Below are 11,510 nucleotides of genomic sequence, written 5' to 3'. Positions count from 1 at the left end.
CTCATCCCGAGGAGCAAGGACGCTGCTGGCAGCCTGGGCACCTCGCTCCCCTGTGGATAAATGGACTCACTGAGTCCCTTCCCATCTCTGAAGTCACTTGAGCACCTTGTCTCACATCCAAGTCACTGAGGCTCCCAGCAGAGGAGGAGGCTAGAGAAACTGGATGCTACCTCCTCCCATTAGGCTGGCCAAGGTCTTCCCTCCCCTCTGAAGTTACATTTGTTAAAATATCTTCTAGGTTCTTGGAATACCAGGGAAGGGGGTACAGAGGCTTGTCTCACCCAGAATAGAGTGTTCCCTGCAGTGACCATGACCTCGGGCCCTACGCTGAGCTAGGGATGGACAACAGGAGGATGGGAGGAAGGGAGAGGCTGTCTGGAGAGACACATCCATCTAGGAGCCTTTGGGCCATGACTGAGGACCCAGCAGGGATGTCAGGGTGGAGAGAATGACCTAGGGAAAGAGAACCTCAGGAAGTGAGAAAAAGAAGGGGATGGGGTGGGGGTGGGGGGGTAGATTCCAGCCGAGACCTCAGAAGATGCCTCCCCTTTTCTCTTCTTTATCTTTAGACTAGACCTGATTGGGGACTCAGTTTTCTGCCTCAGGCCTGGCTCTACCCCCAACTGGTATGACTTTTGTCTCCCTGGACCTCAGTTTCTCAACTAAACAATGGAGTTGATGACCCCACCCCCATCCAGCTGTCTCAAAGGACTTTTAGGAGGTCATCATTATGGCCATCATCATCATCACTCCCATCTCTGGTCTGCTTTCTAAGGTTTCTAAAGGTGGACAGAGGGAGGGCAAGGATTACTCCTATCAGTTTACAAATAAGGAACAGTCTTGGAGAAGCTAAAGAAGTTGCCTGAGGTCACCTAGCTAATAAGTGTCTGCTGTAGCACTGGAACCCAAGTCTACTGACACCAAGTCCAGTGCTCTATCCCCTATAAAGTTTATACACACACATATATATGTGTACTCACACAGATATGTATATGTATGTATGTGTGTGTATATATATATATATGTATATATGTATAGTTGGAGGAAGCTAATTGGCATAGTGGATAGAGTGCTGAGCCTGGAGTCAAGAGGACCTGAGTTCAAATCTGGCCTCAGATACTTACTAACTGTATGACCCTGGGCAATTCACTTCACCCTGTTTGCCTCAGTTCTTCATCTGTAAGAAGAGCTGGAGAAGGAAATGTCAGTCTGCTCCAGTCTCCCTGCACAGAAAAACCCATGAACAGTGCTGGCATGCAGCAGCCATGCTGTGGTCACAGGGCCATGGAGACTAAGGCAACACTGAACAACACGTGTGTAGAAGTACATTCTTTGTCAATTATAAAGCACTTTGTATTTAGAGGAAAGACACACCCTTCTCTTTTGCTGCAGAAATTCCACGGGCTCACCCCCTGGGGGACCAAAGGCCCCACATGTGCACCCCCAGATCATCACAGCAGCCGTGACTGGATGGGAGATGCCATTTTGGCAGCACAAACTGCAGAGAGGGCTGGGTTTGTAGTCAAAGGGCCTGAGTTTGAATTCTGACTCTACCATGTAATGCCTAGGTGAGTGGGGATGGCTAAGCAGACCATGGTGCTGGAATGGGATGGACCACTGCTAGGCCAGGAGCGGTGATAAGCCCAGGGCAGATAGTGTCTCCAAATGAGGCAGAAGCAGGGGCTTGGCCACACTCTCTACAGAATTGATGCTTTGCACTTTCATTCCAAGAATGGGGACAGAAAGAGTAGGAGAAGGCAGCTAGGTTCCTAGATCTGGCAGGGCAGGGGCCCCTCATGGGACGGAAGAGAAACAGGGGCCAAGTGACTTACTTGCTCATAAGTCTCTGAGAGAAGATTCGAACTCAGGTCTTCCTGCTCCAAGTTCAGCATACCAACACCTGGTGTACCTGGGAGGTCTAGAGAACTAGCCATGTAACACAATCCTATCCTCTTAAGAGAGAGGTGGAGGCCCATGGCCACTGAATGCTACATATGCTGTCAGACAAGTCACAGTTCTCAGTTTGTTTTACTGAATTGTTTGCCCTCATTATAAGGGATGGGAGAGTCTATGGGGAGGTCGTTAGGGAGGGGGTGGCATCCATCACCCAAAATTAATTAATGCAAACTCTAAGCCACTCTGGAATCAGCAGGTTTGCAGGCCAGCAGCCTGAAAGCTACCTCTGGTAGCCCCTTAAGGAGAAGAGCCTTGTGAACTCTTCTGAGAGACAGAGTGGAGATCTGAATCCAGGTCCTGACTCAATGCAGGGCTCTTTGCAGCATGAGCATCTCCTTTCAGCAGGGCTTCAACTCCGGCCAGCCTGTGTAGGAGAGCAGAGAGCACCAGACAGGTATGTAAATAAAGATCAGAAACATGGGGGAGGAGGGAAATGACTTTTCCAGGGCCATCTGGCTCGTATAGGAGCCCTGACCTCTCTCCTCTGGGCCAACGTTCTGTCTTGTGGAGTGGGCCCAGCCACTCCCTGGTGTTTGGGGCCTGAACTCTGACCCATAAGATCATAGAGGGAAGAGATCTTAGAAGCACCTCCTCCAAAGGACAGTGACCCAGGGTGAAGGGGGCAGGGTGCGGGGGCATTCCCATAGGGATGCAGCCTCTACCCTGGCTCTGGGTACCTTCCTGCCAGGCTCCCATTGGGCAGTTTCAGTCTCCAGTTTGGCATTTAGGAAACCCCTGAAATCTCATCACTGAGGGAGGGTGAGTTTGGCAGCAGGACGAGGGTTGGGTTTGGTTTTTTGTAAGATGTCAGAGAAGTTGGCTTCTAATCTTGGCTCTTGGCCATACCTCCTGTGTGACCTTGAACAATTTGTTTTAATTTCCAGAGCCTCAGTTTCCTCCCTCTGAAAAATGAATGCATCAGACCTGAAGACCCTCCTAGCTTTAACTCAAGAGTCTCATGACCTCTGTCCCCAAGGCATTTAGGTCTGCCCTCCCCTCCCTTCCTGGGGCTCTGGAGGGGTGGAGTAAAGCCTGACTTCCCTGAGCAGCCCTTGGGTTTGGCCCCCCCGAGCAGACCCTAGGCTCGACATCCCTCCAGCAGCCCTTAGGTTATCTCTGCTGCAGATACACAACCCTTTTTAGAGCTACATTAGCTAGGAGGGCAGGGTACAGACGATGCCAGGCTGGGGCACCTCCCAAGAATGAGGGGACTCGGGCCAGAGCCTCTGCTGAGTGACCAGGCACTAGGTTGGTGCTCACCTCCAACCAGTTCCCAGTCATTATTCAAGGCATTGTCTGAATCTGCTGGCCTGGGGCCCTCCTGGAGTGGAGTCATCTCCCATGGTTCTAGCCTCAGCCATCCTCCAGATGAGCTCAGGTCTGACACTCCTGGGGCTGAGTTTCCAGAAGTTAATAAAAGGTCTGTACTGTGTTTGGAGGGGTGGGCACTTGGCTTCAAACTAGCAGCTGCACGGGTGCTGGATAGAGGAGGCAGAGCTGGACAGTCTTCCATCTGAAAAACATCTGGGCATTAGAGTGGACCACCCTCAAAATGAGAGTCTATGGTATGCTGTGGGTGCCAAGAAAGCAAGTGGAAGGTTAGTGGTGCTGAGAGCCCATGGTCCCTGCCAGTCACAGCAGTTGTAAGGATGGGCCCTGGGATTTTCTTGGTTTGGGGAACTCCCAGGTGAGGACACTCCATTTCCCAAGGCAGGCCAGAATCTCACCTCCTCTGCTATCTCAGAGCTTCCTGGGCCACTGAGGACTCACATGGGAGCAGGTGTCTGAGGCCAGACTTGAACCCAGGTTTCCTAGGCTTTGAACACCAGACTGCCTGGCACAATGACAAACCAGAACTGTCATTTGCAAAGTGCTTTAACCGCAGCATCTCCTTCAGCCTCCCAGCCTAAAGCTAGGCCCTACATTCCTTGTTGCTCCCATTTCCCAGACCAGGCAAGTAAGGCTCCAAAAGGTCAAGGGACTAAGGGTCCCAGGATCATGGCTCTAGAACTGGCAAGACCTTCGAGGTGACCTAGTCTAACTCTTTTTATTTTACAACTGAGAAAACTGAGGCTGAGAAAGATGAAGGGGCTTGGGGGTGCCCAGGGTCACCAGGAGAGGGGGAGTGACAGGATTCGAATTCAAGTCCCTCTCCTGTTTCTCAGCTCTTCCATCAGGGAAGGGTAAAGAGGGTCTTTGATCCCCAGTCCTGAAATCTTCCAAGCCCCGGTCCTCCCCATCCCTCCAAGATAGAAATTCCCAACCAGGGCTTCACATTCCATTCCTGAGACCCCAGTTGAAAGCATGTTTGCCGCAACCTGGGTACCAAAGCCAACCCAGTGTTAGCCAAGGAAATGTTTCTCCCAGAAATCCAAAAACTGCCACCTCCTGAGGCTGAACCAGGCCAGGTTTCACCTTCTGTCCTCTTCTCAGGTGATCCTGAGCCAGGTATGGGCTCAAGGAAGCCCCTGACCCTCTCCTACCAGTTCCAGGCCTTCCAGCAAGGCCTTTCCCTTCTCAAGGACTCAGCTTCCCTCTCTGTGAAATCTTCAGACTCACCCTCCCTGCTGGTCCGCAGGAAGCATCTGTGGATCCTGAGAAGACCCTCCCCAAGGCCCCGTGGTGCCCCTGAGCCCAGGCTCCCTGCAGACCTGCCCACACATGGGCCTGGCAATGGCCCATGCAGCCCCCTTCTCAGGGAGACACATCTTCCCCAATAAAAGGAACATGTAGCCCCACCCCCTTGGCTGGCCCAGCCACAGGCTGAGCTCAGCTGGCACCAGGAGCATAGGGTCCCCCTGGCTGGGAGGGTGCTGGAAAGGAACAGGGTATTGTGGGAAGTCTGTCATGGTGCCAGTCCTCCAGCCAAAAACAAGAGCATGAAAAGCTTCCCAACAGTTAGCTCCCTGTTCCCCGTGACCATGGACGCTTTTGTTTGACTTCCTTTACAAGGCAAAGCATCAAGGGGAGAGGCAGCTCTAGGCAGCTAAGGTAGGGAGGAGGCCCTGGCTGAAGGACAGAGGTCAGAGGGCTTCAGGGGGCCAGGCCCAGGGGCAATGATGCTCCCAGAAATTACTCTTTCTCCCTCCTCTGTTCTCTCACTAAAACCTGTAATGGCACAGCTGGATGGGTCCCCTTGTCAGGATCTAAGAACATAGAACACTCACAGCTGACAGTCTCTAAAACCCAAAATGTCTAGACAAGGAGGGACCTTAGAATCTAAAAACACAGAACATTCATAGCTGGCAGAGGCCCCAGAACCTAAAAACAGAACGTTTACAGCTGGCAGGGGCCCTAGAACCCAGAATGTCTGGACAAGGAGGGACCGTAGAATTGAAGAACATAGAACGTTCACAGTTGGGAGTGGTTCTAGCACCTAGAACTCAGCTGGTGTGGGAGTTTGACTTGACTGTGCCAATTCACCACAAGGGTTTTATTTTTTCCTTTCAGGGTAAAGGGCAGAAGGAAAAATAAAGGTTAATTGAAAAAATTACTCATAAGTTTTAAATCTAGAGCTTAGAATTTTGAGTTCTTCTACAATGTCTTCTACAATGTTAGAACTAGGAGGGACTTTAGATACTAGAACACTTGGGGGCTCTTAGAATCTAGAATCCAGAGTGTCAGAGCTGAAAGGAACATTAGAACCCAGAATCTAGGATGCCTAGAGGCAACTAGCTTGGTGGTACAGTAGAGAGAGCACTGGACCTGGAATCAGGGAGATCTGAGTTTGAATTCAGCTTTAGATACTGCCTAGCTGTGTTACCCTGGGCAAGTCACTTAACCTCTGTTTGCCCCAGTTTTCTCATTTGTAAAATGGGGATAAAAATAGCACCTACCTCCCAGGGTTGTTGTGAGGATCACATGAGACGATAATTGAAAACCACTCAGCACGTGTCCCAGCACACAGTGGGTGCTTTGTAAATGCTGGCACTCTTCCAGGTGCCCCCAACGTGCCAGTCTCTGCCTGAAGAGCCCCCCACCCCACTTCGAAGGCAGAAGTAGCAGGGGCTGCTGAGACCTGGGCTCCTCAAGCACTGATTAAGCACCTACTATGTGCTGGGCACTGGGCTTAGTGCTGCAGAAACAAGCAAAAGCAGAAGAGACCCCTGACCTTGGGGAGTTCACAGTCTAACGGGGAGACATCAAGCAGTCAGCAAGGTGCAAACATTATCCATGGCATAAACTGGAAATAATCTGTCTTTCCTCCTCTGAGCCTCGGTCTTCCCATCTGCAAACAGGAACTGAAACGCTCCTCCTACACCGCTCCTCTGTCTGTTGCATAAAAGGGCTTCAGAACCTGCAGAACCTGCTGCAAGCTGGGGACAGCGCAGCCCTGACAGCCTCCATGGCAGCCCTCACCTAGCTAGGGTCTGCTCCTTCAGGGCCTGGCAGGGTGGCTCCCTCCCTCAGAGCTTAACCCGGGCTCTGCATGGAGGTAGGACTTAAACTCACTGAAGCCTGTAGTCACTCGACTGTGTCTAGAAGCAAGGCCAGGTGGACCCCAGCAGCAGTCTCGAGGCCTGCCCCTCTCTGCCCTCCGTCCATTCCAGGATCTCTGGGTCATCACTGCCTGGGCCCAGCAGGCCTAGCTGGGAAAAGCCCCTTCAGAGGCAGGGGCTGCTCTGGATAGCATCTGTCCTTCTCAGAGCTCCTGGCGTGGAAAAGACCAAATCTTGATGGCTAGAGGCTGGGCAGTGCAGTGGGCAAGGCTCAGTCTCTGGAGTCAGAGGAGCTGGCCTTGGCCCCCTTTGGCCCCGACTTTGATTTCCTCCCCTGAGTAATGAGAGGACTGAGTCAAATAACTGCCTATGGTCTGCCCCTTCCTCCTAGAGATGAAGGATGAGACGGCAGCCCCCAGGCTCCAAGAGTGTATGGAGGGGCCAGCATCCTGGTTAGAGCTGGTCACTGCCTCAGTCGCTCTGTCCCTCTCCCTCTCTCCCTCTGTCTTTCTCTCAGTCTCTGTCTCACACACAGAGGGAGGGGAGGGGGAAGGTCAGGGACAGGGAGGGAAGGGAGAGGCATCTGCTGGGCTCCCCTCCCTCCTCAGGGGAAGAGGCCTGGGCCTGCATCCCATCCAGAGGAGGCTGCTCCAGGCCAGCCCAGATCACCCTCGCGCCCTTTTCCTCCCATCTCCATCAGCCCCAGCCCCTTCCTTGTGGATAAAAACCAGTTGAAGCTCCTGGATTGAGGGCTTGCCATCCAAAACTCATGTATGGAAGGGTAGGGAGGCCTCTGATTGGATTTGATGCAATCGGAGCCAATTCAACAAGCATTTATTAAGTGCTTACTGTGTGCCATGTACTGAGCTAGGTACTGGGTACCTAGGTACTGGGAAAAGAGGTCCCTCATGTGGGAGGTTATAACAGAGAAGCAAGTACATGAAAATCTGGAAAGAGGGAAAAGAGCCCTGACCATGAGGAGATCAGCCAATCGTCAGCGAGCATAGATTAAGCTCTTACTGTATTTCAGGCAGGATGCTTTGCACAGGAGGTAGCTGGAGCTGGGGACAAGCTAAAGACATACTTTTCTAAGACAGGCAGTGGGACCCTGGGTTTTTAGAGACTTGGGGCCCTGAGCAAGGCCCCCAGCACAAGTGTTGTCAGACCCTTTTACAGAAAGGAAAACTGAGACCTAGAGAAGAGCATCCCTTGTCTCCAGCCACCCCCAAAGCAGCAGCACATGGGACCTGGAGCACAGTCCTGTTGCATGGGCTCTGGCCTCTTCAAGCCTTGTCACCCCTCGTGTCACAAGGTGACACCCCTTGTCACCTCAGCTCCAGGCTGAGAGGGAGGGCAGAGGGTGAGCTATCACTGGCTTCCTTAGCAAGGTTGAACAGGTTCTTTAATACATTTAAAAACGTTACTCTGAGAAGGAATCTGTCCATAAACTTCAGCACCGATGTGTGGCTCAAGGAGTCCAGGACACTGAAAGGATTCAGAATCTCTGCTGCAAATCTGTGGCCTGTGTTCTCTGCCAATCCATGAATTCCCGGCAGGGGGTCAGCCCACAGAGGCTGGAGACCCTCCAGGGCGTTGGGTGCCACCCTGGGGGCCTGGGGGCAGCCAGGGGCTCTCTATTTTTCCTCCTCCCCTCAAAACTGACCCACCTCATTTTTGGATCATTCGTATCCTTGGGGATATCTTTTACTAACAAAAGGAGTTCTCATTTATGTAGCATTTTAAGGTTTGAAAAGCACTTTCCAAATATAATTCTTCACAGCAACCCTGGAAATCAGGTTTTATAATTACCACCATTTTACAGAAGAGGACACTGAGGCAGACAGAAGTTAAGTGATTTTCCTGGGGTCACACAGCTGATTAGTGCCAGAGGTTAGATATGATCTCTGATCTCCGAGTCTAGACCCAGCACTCTTTCCACTGCACCACCTATGGATGAGTTCTCACAGGTAACACAGGGTAGTCATTTGCAGCCAGATTTATGGCTCATACCCCGTCTTCAGACTGTTTGTCTAATACAAGTTCAGGATTTCACATTAAGCCAGCTAGCACTTTTTAGTAGGACTGGGCTCATCAATGAATGCAAACATTTGTTTGATACTGTCAAGTGTTTTTAAACTCTGGTCTTCTGTGTGCCAAGCTCTGTGCAAGGCCTGGCCACATGAAGAAAAGCCAAAATGAGTCCCTGTTTTCAAGGACTTCCCAGACTAATGGATTTGGTTTTTTAATTCCTCTCTATCCCTCTGTCTGCCGGCTCTCACCAGCACCCCTCGTCCTCCACTTCCCTTTAGAACAGAAGCCCAGAGAGGGTGGTACTGTCTCCTAGCTCCAGCACCAAAGGGCACAGTGCCTGCACAGTAGGCAATACTTCTCAGTGATTGGTTCAGTCCAGCACAGAGATATGGGCAAAGAGTCCATCCTTCTCTAGCTGAACCAGCTGGACCATCTCTCAACTTCAGGTTCATCCCATGCCTGTGTCCTCAGGGCAGGTGAAAAGAAAAGGGGGGAGGAGGGGACATAAAGTCCTGACAGAGCCAGCAACTTTCACCTAGAAGGAAACCTTAGTCTGGAACCCTGGTCTGGTTGGTATAGCCTGCCTAGGGCGTTTCCACCATTACCTTCTGTTCTGGAGACGGACTCCATCCTCTAGAGCCCTGCTCAGGCCTCCTCCACTAAGCCTGCCCTAATCTCTAGTCCTGAGGCGTTCATGGCCTTCCCACCTAGGGCCTCACAGATCAGTACCTAGAAGATAATAATAGCTCATTGTGTGTGTCTGTTGCCATTCAAAGTTGGCACAGGGGGCCATCAGGCATCCACACAGTGCTGTGTCCAGCTTTGGCACCTCTCCAATGGGATTCTCAGGTAAGAGTGTGTGCAGCTAATCTAGTTTTCCTATGTAGCTCCTTCCCATGCCTCTTCCCCCAACACACAGACTCAAGTCTTCAGTGGCTCCCTATTGCCTCTAGAGGACAGACTGCTCTCTCTGGCAGTGAATGCCTCCCCCATCATGCCTCTCTAGTCTGAGTTCATATTACTTCCCTCCAGTCCATTCTGGTCAAGTTGGCTTACTAGCGGTTCACCTCTAGCCTCCAGATCTCTGCACGGATGGTCTCTCTTGTTTTGGTGGTGAAAGAATTTCTAACTTAACTTGATTACCACCAGCTACTTAAGATTAGCAGGTATGTAACCAGCCAGAACCTGCCAAATCAAGCTGAGCTCTCCACCATAGCCCCTGTGTTAACTGGTTAGTGCCTGTTGGCAAAGTCCAGCTTGAGATATCCGCTCCAGCCCGTGTTACTGACCAGTTTCCTGTTGTACCTGACACAGACTTTGCTTTTCTGCCATCTGTTCTTTGATGTTTAAATCATCATTTTCCCCTTCTGCTTTCTGTAAAATTCCCTCGGACCCACCCTCCCTCCCTAGCTAAAAGCTACCTAACATATCTTAACAGGTCACCTCATGGCTGGTGATGCCTACGCTCTGAATGCACTAACGTAGGTTTTTCAAATCTGGTGACTGTTAGGCTGGGCAGTCTTACAAAGCCCCAGACAACTGGACCGCCACTCCTGACCTCCGTCTCTGAGAGGCCCCTGTTGGCTGTGGGAGGCCTCTTCTTTCCCCCCTTCCATGATCACGTTTCCCTCTCAAAAGTCCTTGGTGCTCATTGTGTATATGGCATCAATTTCTCTGTGGACATAGTATATCCCCCGGGAGAGGCCAAGGTGAGAGTCAATTTTTAAATCTTTCAGTGCCTCTGTCTAGGGTATATCGTAGGTGTTTAAGAAAGGTTTACACTGAATTGCTCTGAACCTGGCTTCACCATCCATAGAATAGGGATGATTAGGTTTGCCCTTGCATTCTACCAGTTGTCATGAGGATGGTTTGGGCATTTCCAGTGAAGAAGGTCTGATGGGGCAGGCTGGTTCTGAACTGCAGGCATTGGCACACAGGCTCAGCTGGCATGTCAGCTGGCATTCTTCTACTCAAACCTTCTCTGACAAACTTTCCCAGTCAATCAATCTGTCAGTCAGTCAGCCAGTCACCAGCGAGCATTGATTTGGAGCCTGCTTTCTGAGGGACCAATGGGATGTAATGGGAAGACCTTGGAGAGAGGGAAACTGCATGTAGATGTTATGGATGAGAAAGGAGAGGAGGGGAGGGAAAAGGAGGGAAGAGGGGAGGAGGGGAGGGGAGGAGAGGAGACTGGTTCCTGTCTGCTGACCATGTGGCCAATGGCTATGAAGGCATTGACTCCAGACAGCACAACAGAGCCAAAGCTGATCTCTTGATCTGACTTTTCTTGCTTGGCTGAGGATGGATTCAAACCTAGGTCTTTCTGGCCTCTGGTCTGGCACTCTCTTCCCTGATCTAGCTGAAAGATGATGAAAGAGAGGACTGACTTGTTGTCCCCTTTTCTCTGGGTGGAAAAGGATCATAGAATCTCCAGACTGAATGCTTGAGAGAGACCTAAGAAAGCATTGAGCCCCACCCACCTTCCACAGAGGAAGAAACTGAAACCCAGAGCAGGGGAAATGACCGAGAAGCTCTGATGCCTGCACCTGCTGCTGTGTAGACGGGTCCTCATCACTGCGCCCATCAACTCTCACATCCTCCAGCATCCTCAACTTTACCATTCTGCCACCGGCCTCCCAGCCCATCCCATCCCCAGCCTGGTCCCTGCTCACACCCACACAGGCTGCAAACAGAGGGAACATCCAATTGCCTGAAGGACGTGGTGTCTGTGGAGCTCTGCCCTCTCACCGCAGGAAGCCCAAGGGTTGCTCGCCCATTTTATAGATCAGAAAACTGAGCTTCTGAGAGATGATATGATGGGCCTGAGGTCACATGACTATGGAGACCACTAAAGCTGAAACTGAGGATCAGAGAATCTCAGAGTTGGCATCTGGACCAATCTGTGCCAGATGAAGAATCCTGTCTTTGATGTCTGCAGAGAGCGCTCACCCACCTTCTCCCTGAGGGCAGTTAGGTGGTGCAATGTATGAATGTTGGAGTTGAGATCAAAAAGAGCTGGGTTTAAATCTTACCTCAGACACTTATGAGCCATGTGACCCTGAACAAGTCCCTGAACTTCTCCCA

General features: G+C 51.3%; 1 long non-coding RNA gene across 1 annotated transcript; it reads right to left on the bottom strand.

Annotated features, from left to right (window-relative positions):
* Positions 1-2,012: 2,012 nt before the first annotated feature.
* On the bottom strand, positions 2,013-3,469 carry LOC140529561 (uncharacterized). The gene is made up of 2 exons (XR_011975598.1): positions 3,217-3,469; positions 2,013-2,320 (listed from the first exon to the last, which is right to left on the bottom strand). It is a non-coding gene; the product is annotated as an uncharacterized lncRNA (long non-coding RNA).
* Between the last annotated feature and the right edge of the window lie 8,041 nt (positions 3,470-11,510).

The sequence above is a fragment of the Notamacropus eugenii genome, chromosome 1 (assembly GCF_028372415.1).
Source record: "Notamacropus eugenii isolate mMacEug1 chromosome 1, mMacEug1.pri_v2, whole genome shotgun sequence".
In the NCBI taxonomy this organism is placed as follows: domain Eukaryota; kingdom Metazoa; phylum Chordata; class Mammalia; order Diprotodontia; family Macropodidae; genus Notamacropus; species Notamacropus eugenii.
Note: the sequence above shows the minus strand (reverse complement) of the source record. Positions and strands in the feature narration are given on the sequence as shown.